This window comes from Aegilops tauschii, unplaced genomic scaffold, assembly GCF_002575655.3.
Source record: "Aegilops tauschii subsp. strangulata cultivar AL8/78 unplaced genomic scaffold, Aet v6.0 ptg000840l_obj, whole genome shotgun sequence".
NCBI classification, from domain to species: domain Eukaryota; kingdom Viridiplantae; phylum Streptophyta; class Magnoliopsida; order Poales; family Poaceae; genus Aegilops; species Aegilops tauschii.
In genome coordinates, this window is record NW_027333065.1 from 4,306 (window position 1) to 15,000 (window position 10,695).

Here is a 10,695-nt window from a genome sequence, read left to right on the forward strand (position 1 = left end):
ACTTTGTAGCTGTCGCACAACTTCTTATTTATGTGGGAGCCATAAATGTCTTGATCATATTCGCTGTAATGTTCGTAAATGGCTCAGAATGGTCTAAAGATAAGAATTATTGGACTATTGGAGATGGGTTCACTTCACTCGTTTGTATAACTATTGTTTTTTCGCTAATGACTACTATCCCAGATACGTCGTGGTATGGAATTCTTTGGACTACAAGATCAAACCAAATAGTAGAACAGGGTCTCATAAATAATGTTCAACAAATTGGAATTCATTTAGCAACCGATTTTTATCTTCCGTTTGAACTCATTTCCATAATTCTTCTAGTTTCTTTAATAGGTGCAATTACTATGGCTCGGCAATAAGAAAACTTAGAAAAAGTACAAATTATAAGAATTGCAAATCTAAAATAAATAACTAAAGAATCACAATTTTGATTTAGTAAAATCCATCTACTGCCAACAAATACCTCCTTTATTTTCTCTTTTGTTGTGTAATTGTTCTATTGTAATTAATTGAATCGGTTCAATTCTTGCCCTCATATTGAAATGAATCGAGATTGATAAGGAGTTAGTTAATGATGTTTGAGCATGTACTTTTTTTGAGTGTCTATTTATTTTCGATTGGTATCTATGGATTGATCACAAGCCGAAACATGGTTAGAGCTCTAATATGTCTTGAACTTATACTGAATTCAATTAATCTAAATCTCGTAACATTTTCTGATCTATTTGATAGTCGCCAATTAAAAGGAGATATTTTCGCAATTTTTGTTATAGCCCTTGCGGCTGCTGAAGCCGCTATTGGACTATCCATTCTTTCTTCCATCCATCGTAATAGGAAATCCACTCGTATCAATCAATCTAATTTATTGAATAATTAGAATTTTGAATAATTAGACATAGAATCCTCTAAACAAAGGCGCACATATTAAAATAAATAGAAATCAATACTATTTTCTTAGTATTATTTGAGAATATCCATTTTTTTTAGTAGATTATTGCTTTTTTTAGTAGATTATTGCATAGTATTCTTTTTCACTTAAATGAATTTTTGTATTTGTAATTCATTGATATTGCAATTTGAATATTGCAATAATTTATATTGAAAAGACGATAGCCAATTTATTGGCTAATTCGAATTCGTCTGTACAATTCGTAAAATTCTTTCTTATTTCTTATTGTTGAAATCCAAAATTAAAGTCTCTTGGCTCTCTTCACGCTTTCTCACAAACAGATTAAAAAATAGATTTTTATTTTTGAAGTTTGGATAAACCATTGCTTCGTCTGGTGTCTACAATACATATGACTCATTATAGTACTAATTTCATTTTTACCAGATCGAAAAATTTTATGTTGAAAAGAAAAATTTATAGATCCAATGTCACATTCCGTAAAAATTTACGATACATGTATAGGATGCACTCAATGTGTACGAGCTTGTCCAACAGATGTATTAGAAATGATACCCTGGGATGGATGTAAAGCCAAGCAAATTGCTTCCGCGCCGAGAACCGAAGATTGTGTGGGTTGTAAGAGATGTGAATCTGCCTGCCCGACAGATTTTTTAAGTGTCCGCGTTTATTTAGGGCCTGAAACAACACGTAGCATGGCTCTATCTTATTGATACGTTACAAAAAACTTCACTCGAATCGTCTGATTCCTCTTTACCGAAGAAGCCTGTGCTCGAAATAATCGAGCACGGGCTTTTCTGGTCAAAACGTATCTTGTCTTTATCACTTTATCATGAGTTATTTTCCTTGGTTAACAATACTTGTTGTTTTGCCGATATTTGCAGGTTCATTAATTTTCTTTTTACCTCATAAGGGAAACAAAGTCGTTAGGTGGTATACTATATCTATTTGTTTATTAGAATTCCTTCTAATGACTTATGCGTTCTGTTATCATTTCCAACTGGAGGATCCCTTAATCCAATTAAAGGAGGATTATAAATGGATAGATGTCTTCGATTTCCACTGGAGATTGGGAATCGATGGACTTTCATTAGGATCTATTTTATTGACAGGATTTATCACTACTTTAGCTACTTTAGCAGCTTGGCCAATTACACGGAATTCGCGATTATTCTATTTCCTGATGCTCGCAATGTATAGTGGTCAAATAGGATTATTTTCTTCGCGAGACCTTTTACTTTTTTTTATCATGTGGGAGTTAGAATTAATTCCTGTTTACTTACTTTTATCCATGTGGGGGGGGAAGAGGCGTCTATATTCAGCTACAAAGTTTATTTTGTATACTGCAGGCGGTTCCATTTTTTTCTTAATCGGAGTTCTGGGTATGGGCTTATATGGTTCCAACGAACCAGGATTAGATTTGGAAAGATTAATTAATCAATCATACCCTGCAACCTTGGAAATACTTTTATATTTTGGCTTCCTTATTGCTTATGCTGTCAAATTGCCGATTATACCCCTACATACGTGGTTACCAGATACCCATGGGGAAGCACATTATAGTACATGTATGCTTTTAGCGGGAATATTATTAAAGATGGGAGCATATGGATTGATTCGGATCAACATGGAATTGTTACCTCATGCTCATTATCTATTTTCGCCCTGGTTAGTAATAATAGGAGCGATCCAAATAATCTATGCAGCTTCAACTTCTCTTGGTCAACGAAATTTCAAAAAAAGAATAGCTTATTCCTCTGTATCTCACATGGGTTTCATAATTATAGGAATTGGTTCCATAACCAACATTGGACTCAATGGAGCTATTTTACAAATATTATCCCATGGATTTATTGGTGCTACACTTTTTTTCTTGGCAGGAACCGCTTCTGATAGAATGCGTCTTGTTTATCTCGAAGAACTGGGGGGAATATCCATCCCAATGCCTAAAATTTTTACCATGTTTAGTAGCTTTTCAATGGCTTCTCTTGCCTTACCAGGAATGAGTGGTTTTGTCGCAGAATTAGTAGTATTTTTTGGACTAATTACTAGTCCAAAATTTCTGTTAATGCCAAAAACACTAATTACTTTTGTAATGGCAATTGGAATGATATTAACTCCTATTTATTTATTATCTATGTTACGCCAGATGTTCTATGGATACAAGCTATTTAATGTTCCAAACGCAAATTTTGTGGATTCTGGACCACGAGAACTCTTTATTTTAATCTGTATCTTTTTACCAGTAATAGGAATTGGTATTTATCCAGATTTTGTTCTCGTCCCTATCCGTTGACAGGGTAGAGGCTCTCTTATCCAATTATTATCCTAAATAGGTTTGCTTTTTTTTACTCGTCTGCTCTATTAATGCAGAAATAAGTAAAAAAGTATAATTAGATCTATCTCGAATTTTTGAGAACCCTTTGAGAAGGCGTTCAAGGGGTTCTCAAATAAAACATAAAAGTAAAAACCTTCATTTCATGAAGGTTTTATTTTATGTAATCATTTAGGTGTTAATGTAAACGAACCATAACTATGTAAGCCTATTCCTAATAGATTTATACCAAAATAACAAATCCAAATTATAAGAAATCCTATCGAAGCTATAAGTGCAGAATTCGTACCCTTCCAATTTGTATTTGTTCTACTATGTAAATAAATTGCGAATATGGTCCAAGTAATAAATGCCCAAGTTTCCTTAGGATCCCAATTCCAATAGGATCCCCAGGCCTCATTAGCCCATACTGCTCCACAAAGAATACCTACGGTTAAAAGGGTAAATCCTAGGCTAATGACACGATAACTCCAAGAATCCAAACGCTCCGTTAATTGATATTTGTAATAATTTGGAAATGAAGGGACAGAGGTTCTTTTTAAAGCACTTCTTTTTGCATAAAAATATTTAATATCACTAAAGAAAAATGTTTTATTTAAAACATTTTTTTTCTTTTTAGAAAAGAAATGGAAATTATTTCGAAATCTAATGATTAGAATAGCGGCAGATAATAAGGATCCGCACAAAAGAGTTGCATAGCTTAATAACATCATACTGACATGCATCATTAACCACTGAGATTGTAGAGCAGGTACTAGTATCGTGGATTGATGCATTTCAGTTAAAAGACCCGATGTGGCAAAGCCTTGCGTTAAAATAGTACTTGGCGTAGTTATTGTGCTTAAATCATTTTTAGAGTTCTGTATTTTAGGAATGGTATGAAGAATATACAGGGCCCATGAAAGGAAGATCAATGACTCATATAAATTACTTAATGGAAAATGTCCCGAGGAAGCCCAACGAGAAACTAAGAATCCTGTTATAGAGAAAAAAGTAACTATCATTCCTTTTTCTGACGAATCACGTAATCCTCCAAGTTCACGAACTAATAAGGTTATAAAATGAATCGTAATCACAATTGAAATCGTTGAGAAAGAGATATGAGTTAGTATATGTTCTAAAGTTGCAAATAGCATAAGGGGAAGGTCCCATTACAAAATTGTAAATTTCGAATTGATTTCTAATCTATTGTATTCTTTTTCAAGAATGCCGCCACTCGGATTCGAACCGAGATGCTTGAGCACTGCTTCCTAAGAGCAGCGTGTCTACCAATTTCACCATGGCGGCTAACTTCAAATAATAGGTAACTTAAAAGAATAATAGCTATTATCTTGGGAATCGTCGATATTGGGAAAGTCCATAAAATTTAGGAACATTAGAGTTTTCATTAAAATAGACTTCGTTTGGTAGTATCGTTTCCATTTTTTTTTTACAATAAACTCTTGCTTTGCCCAATAGAAACACAAACACTGCTTGAAAGAGTTGGAATTTCTTTTTTCTAACTTGCAATTGTAGAACTAATTTTTTCTAATTAATTTCTCGTTTACATTTTGAAAATTCTTTCAATACAATGAAAAAAATCCAAAAGGGTTTCTATTTAATGATGAAATTAAAATGGATAAATGGAAAAGGCTTTTTGGATTTTTTAAAAATTTCTAGAATGAAAGTCTTTATGCTCTTATTAATAAGATTTACTAACCTTATGATTTTGGAGAAGATAGGTGGAAGTTGTAAGTCCTATTGTAAGAATACTCCACTTTTCATAATTTTCATAATAGAATATGAGGATTCTATTATGAAAATTATGAAAAGTTCATTGATAGGAAAAGAATACTTAGCACACAGTATACCAAACAAAACTTTTTTTTCTTGTATATATAAGATAAGAGGGGTTTTTTGTTCTAAGAATATTGTACCGAGTAATTCGACACATAAAAGTACATTCAAAGAAGAATCAAAATTATTAAATAATTGGAATTCTTTTTTGATAAGTCAATTCATATTATTCCAAAATCTTATTATTTGTTTGTTGCCCAGAAAAACCCTTTGGTTTTGGATGCTCATTACCGCTCGAAAATGATCTTGATTTTACTAAAGAATAAGATTGTACTATGGAAAAATAAGTCTTTTTCTTCCAAATATTTTTACGAATACGCTTTTTTGACATTGAAGTACGTTTTTTTGGAACTGCCATTCAAAAAGGAAATTACTTTTTTCTAGTTGTATGTGAAAGACATCTATTGCTGCAAATCAATCCTTCTTTCTTCTTTTTATTAGTATTTATACTTAGATACTGAAAGATACTTAAATTTTGAATTATTTTTTACTTCATTTTGTCTAATGCGGATAAGACAACAAGAATTTTTTAACATTTTTTCTTTATATATTTTATACTTGTTTTTTAATAATATAGAATATATAGAAAGGTTTCTCATTTAAATCTATTTATATCTATTTATATATCAAGTATACTCCATATATAGATATATGGTATGGAAGCCTATCCCCCATATAAGATAAGACGGGGGGATAAAAAGAAGGGAAAATGAAAATAGTTAATTAAGTTCAGAATGGTATTCCATAAAGGAAAGGAATTCCAATCAAAACAAAAAATACTGAGTCTCTTAAACAAGACATTCTAAAACTTAGGTAATTTATAGTCATTAGGATTTTAGTTCTATATGAAGTAAGGACTATTCGATAATTTCTTATAAACATAGGTTTTCATTGGAATTCACTCAATCAGTTAATTATGGAACAAGAGAGCTGTTTCATCTTTGTTTTAAAGAAATATAAAAATGAATTATGAATAGAAAGTAAAATGATTCCACTTTTTTTTTTTATTTTTATAAATATCTTTATTTAGTTAATAAAATAACTAGGTAACGAAGTTATTTTATTAACTTTTTTAATTTAACCAACTAAACCCATTCTTAATTTTTAATTATTTCAATGAGATAAATTTTGGAAAAATTAAGAATTTCAGTATTTTTTCTTATTCTTTTTATTTATTCTTTCAGAAAGAGATAAGAATTGGTTTGGTGAATCGGAAACAATTTTATAGAAAAATTGAAGTAAAAATTGAAGTAAAAATTGCAATTTCTTTTCTTATGGAACATACATATCAATATGCATGGGTAATCCCTCTTCTCCCACTTCCAGTTATTATGTCAATGGGATTTGGCCTTATTCTTATTCCTACAGCAACAAAAAATCTTCGTCGCATATGGGCTTTTCCTAGTGTTTTACTCTTAAGTATAGCTATGGTATTCTCAGTTCAACTGTCTATTCAACAAATAAATGGAAGTTCGATCTATCAATATCTATGGTCTTGGACCGTCAATAATGATTTTTCTTTAGAATTTGGATACTTGATTGACCCACTTACTTCTATTATGTTAATGCTAATTACTACTGTAGGAATCCTGGTTCTTATTTATAGTGATGGTTATATGTCTCACGATGAAGGATATTTGAGATTTTTTGTTTATATAAGTTTTTTCAATACTTCCATGTTGGGATTGGTTACTAGCTCCAATTTGATACAAATTTATTTTTTTTGGGAACTCGTGGGAATGTGTTCTTATTTATTGATAGGCTTTTGGTTTACACGACCAATCGCAGCGAGTGCTTGTCAAAAAGCTTTTGTAACTAATCGTGTAGGGGATTTTGGTCTATTATTAGGAATTTTAGGTTTTTTTTGGATAACAGGTAGTTTAGAGTTTAGGGATTTGTTCAAAATAGCTAATAACTGGATTCCTAATAATGGAATTAACTCTTTACTTACTACTTTGTGTGCTTTTTTATTATTCCTTGGTGCAGTTGCGAAATCCGCACAATTCCCTCTTCACGTATGGTTACCCGATGCTATGGAAGGGCCCACTCCTATTTCGGCTCTTATACACGCAGCAACTATGGTTGCTGCGGGAATTTTTCTTCTAGCTCGACTTCTTCCTCTTTTCATATCTTTACCTTTGATAATGAGTTTTATTTCTTTAGTAGGTACAATAACACTATTCTTAGGAGCTACTTTAGCTCTTGCTCAGAGAGATATTAAAAGAAGCTTAGCCTATTCTACAATGTCTCAATTGGGTTATATGATGTTAGCTCTAGGTATAGGTTCTTATCAAGCTGCTTTATTCCATTTGATCACTCATGCTTATTCAAAAGCTTTATTGTTCTTGGGATCCGGATCCGTTATTCATTCAATGGAACCTCTTGTTGGATATTCACCAGATAAAAGTCAAAATATGGTTCTTATGGGCGGTTTAAGAAAATACATTCCAATCACAAGAACTACTTTTTTATGGGGTACACTTTCTCTTTGTGGTATTCCACCTCTTGCTTGTTTCTGGTCCAAAGATGAAATCCTTAGTAATAGTTGGTTGTATTCGCCCTTTTTTGGAATAATAGCCTCCTTTACTGCAGGATTAACTGCCTTTTATATGTTTCGGATATATTTACTTACATTTGATGGGTATTTGCGTGTTCATTTTCAAAATTACAGTAGCACTAAAGAGAGTTCCTTGTATTCAATATCCTTATGGGGAAAAAGGATACCCAAAGGAGTGAATAGGGATTTCGTTTTATCAACAACGAAGAGTGGAGTTTCTTTTTTTTCACAAAATATACCAAAAATTCAAGGTAATACAAGAAATAGGATAGGATCCTTTACTACGTCTTTTGGGGCTAAAAACACTTTTGCCTATCCGCATGAAACGGGAAATACTATGTTATTTCCTCTTCTTATATTACTACTTTTCACTTTGTTCATTGGATTCATAGGAATCTCTTTTGATAATGGAGGAATTGGTAATGGAATAGCAGAGTTAACCATATTATCAAAGTGGTTAACTCCCTCAATAAACTTTACCCAGGAAAGTTCTAATTCTTTTGTAAATTCATATGAATTTATTACTAATGCAATTTCTTCTGTAAGTCTAGCTATCTTTGGTTTATTCATAGCATATATCTTCTATGGATCCGCTTATTCTTTTTTTCAGAATTTGGATTTAATAAACTCTTTTTACAAAGGAAATCCTAAAAAAGAATTTTTAGATCAAGTAAAAAAAAATATATACAGTTGGTCATATAATCGTGGTTATATAGATATTTTCTATACTAGGGTCTTTACCCTCGGTATAAGAGGGTTAACCGAACTCACGGAGTTTTTTGATAAGGGTGTTATTGATGGAATTACCAATGGAGTGGGTCTTGCTAGTTTTTGTATAGGAGAGGAAATTAAATATGTAGGGGGAGGTCGAATCTCGTCTTATTTATTCTTTTTTTTATGTTATGTATCTGTGTTTTTATTCTTTTTTCTTTCTTAAGTTAAGGAATTTACAACTCCCTTTCTACAATCTCTCTATATCCTTGTTACATAAGGTAAGTATTGTATAATAGTTCGGTTTTCCGCGATTTTTTCCATTCCTCTGTGTAAATAGCCTAATATGGGTTCACAATCAATAACATCCTCACCATCGAGAGTAACGATCAGTCGAAGAACACCATGCATTGATGGGTGTTGAGGGCCCATATTGACTATCATGAGATCTTTTCTTGTAAGCGGTAGACTCATATCCTTTCTTCCTTAATTCATTATTCCATGAAAATGGATTATTCCATGAATTCCTCAAAGCGAGGCTCATCAAAATGAAAAATCTAAGACTACTATAAGACTACTAAAAAAATAATAAAACAAGAAAAAAATTTGAACGATTAAATTACTGCTCCCGAATATTCAACTGACCGATTAATTTCTTATAACGTACTCTATTTTTCTTTGCCAAATAAGCCAGCAAACGTCGACGTTTTCCCAAAAGTCTTCGTAGACCTCTTTCCGATGAAAAATCTTTTTTGTGTAATTCCAAATGTGAAGCAAGTCTCCGTATCTTATTGGTGAAACTGAATACTTGAAATTCAACAGAACCCCTGTTTTCTTCTTTTTCTTCTTTAACCATAAATCCAAAAATTTTTCTACCTCCTTTCTTTTTCATGTATTTTTCTGATCAGGAAAAATACAAAATTATGTCAGTTATTTTGAAGTTATTCTAATCTCGTACACACACAAATTTGCAATTATTCATCTACTACTGGAATTTGGATTTATTTTATCGATGCAAATTGGATTTGGATAGAAGGGTACATTCTTTCTAATATTTTAGATAGAAGAAACATTTCTTCTATCTAAAATATTAGAAAGAATTTTGCTGATTTATTTATTGCTATATGCAATTTATGGAATTGATACACCATTTAATTGATATCATTTAGCAAAATGAAACACAGCATATGCATCCATCTTTTGGCTCGAGAATTTCACGGGATAGAGATATGGTATAAGAAATAGACTATTAAGTAACTCTAAATGAATTGTGGATACATCTGTATCCTTAACATACTGAAACGATTGTCATTATTCGTATCAAACCAATAGCGATTCATACAAGCTAAATCTTCTAATCAATGGTGGGCCAATAATGCATTTTTTTGCATATGTATTAAGACGCTTGGCCTGATTTCGAAATTGTCCAGAGTTTTATATGTTGTTTTCATTGCAAAATGATGGGTCTCCTTCCATAACTTTCCAATTACGAGTACGAGAATTGAAAGACATGAAAATTCTCAATTCTCTACGGCGTCTAGTAGATAGAAACAAGAAAATCAGAAGAATCTTTCTCTCTATTCACTATCATTCCGCGTCTTCGACTTCTATTAGTTTCTTTTCTTCTTTAATGCAATAGCTATAGTTTGATATAAGAATCCATTTCTCAAAGTAATGGAAACCATTCTCTTATAGGAAATGGTTCGAAAATCGCTATTCCACCTTTTAGGTATCGTGAAAAGTGATACCTGTGAAGATCGTGCATTTCAGTCAAATTCAGATCCGTTTTTCGAGTCCATGATATAATATAACCAAATTGGATAGATCTTCCACCTGTTTAGCTAAGAAAGAATAGATACAGAGGTGGATAATAGATCGATATGAAGATCATGAGCTGCCCCATAATGAAATCGCCAGTAGTCGCGAATATCTCCTTCTTCCCTAATCCAAGATTGGAGAAAGAAGATCTAAGAGGGACCTATGGAGAATGTAGTCAGAAATCCATAATAGAGTCCGACCACAACGACCGAATTAATTATCCTCATCGAGAAACTTAGACTACTAAATAGAAAAGATTTGAAAATCATGGCATGGGTCTCCTTTTTTTCTTTCTTTAGAGTTTTCTATATGCACAATTTCTCGATGTTTCGATGAGAATTTCTTGACTTTCCATATATAGAAAGAGATAGACTATAAATGACATCTCTTATGTCAATAAGACCAAAGGGATGGATATTAAATGATAGGAAGTGCTAGGAAGTGAAATAGAATGAAATAGAGCCACTTTGGGCTTCCCTATGAAATGAGGCATGGAACGGAGCCACTACGAAGAAATTATGGGAG

The 10,695-nt window shown here is 32.2% G+C and overlaps 1 non-coding gene across 1 annotated transcript; it reads right to left on the minus strand.

The window, feature by feature from the left end:
* Positions 1-4,455: 4,455 nt before the first annotated feature.
* TRNAL-UAG (transfer RNA leucine (anticodon UAG)) lies at positions 4,456-4,535 on the minus strand. Its single transcript has one exon. It is a non-coding gene; the product is annotated as a tRNA-Leu (tRNA).
* Positions 4,536-10,695: the final 6,160 nt, after the last annotated feature.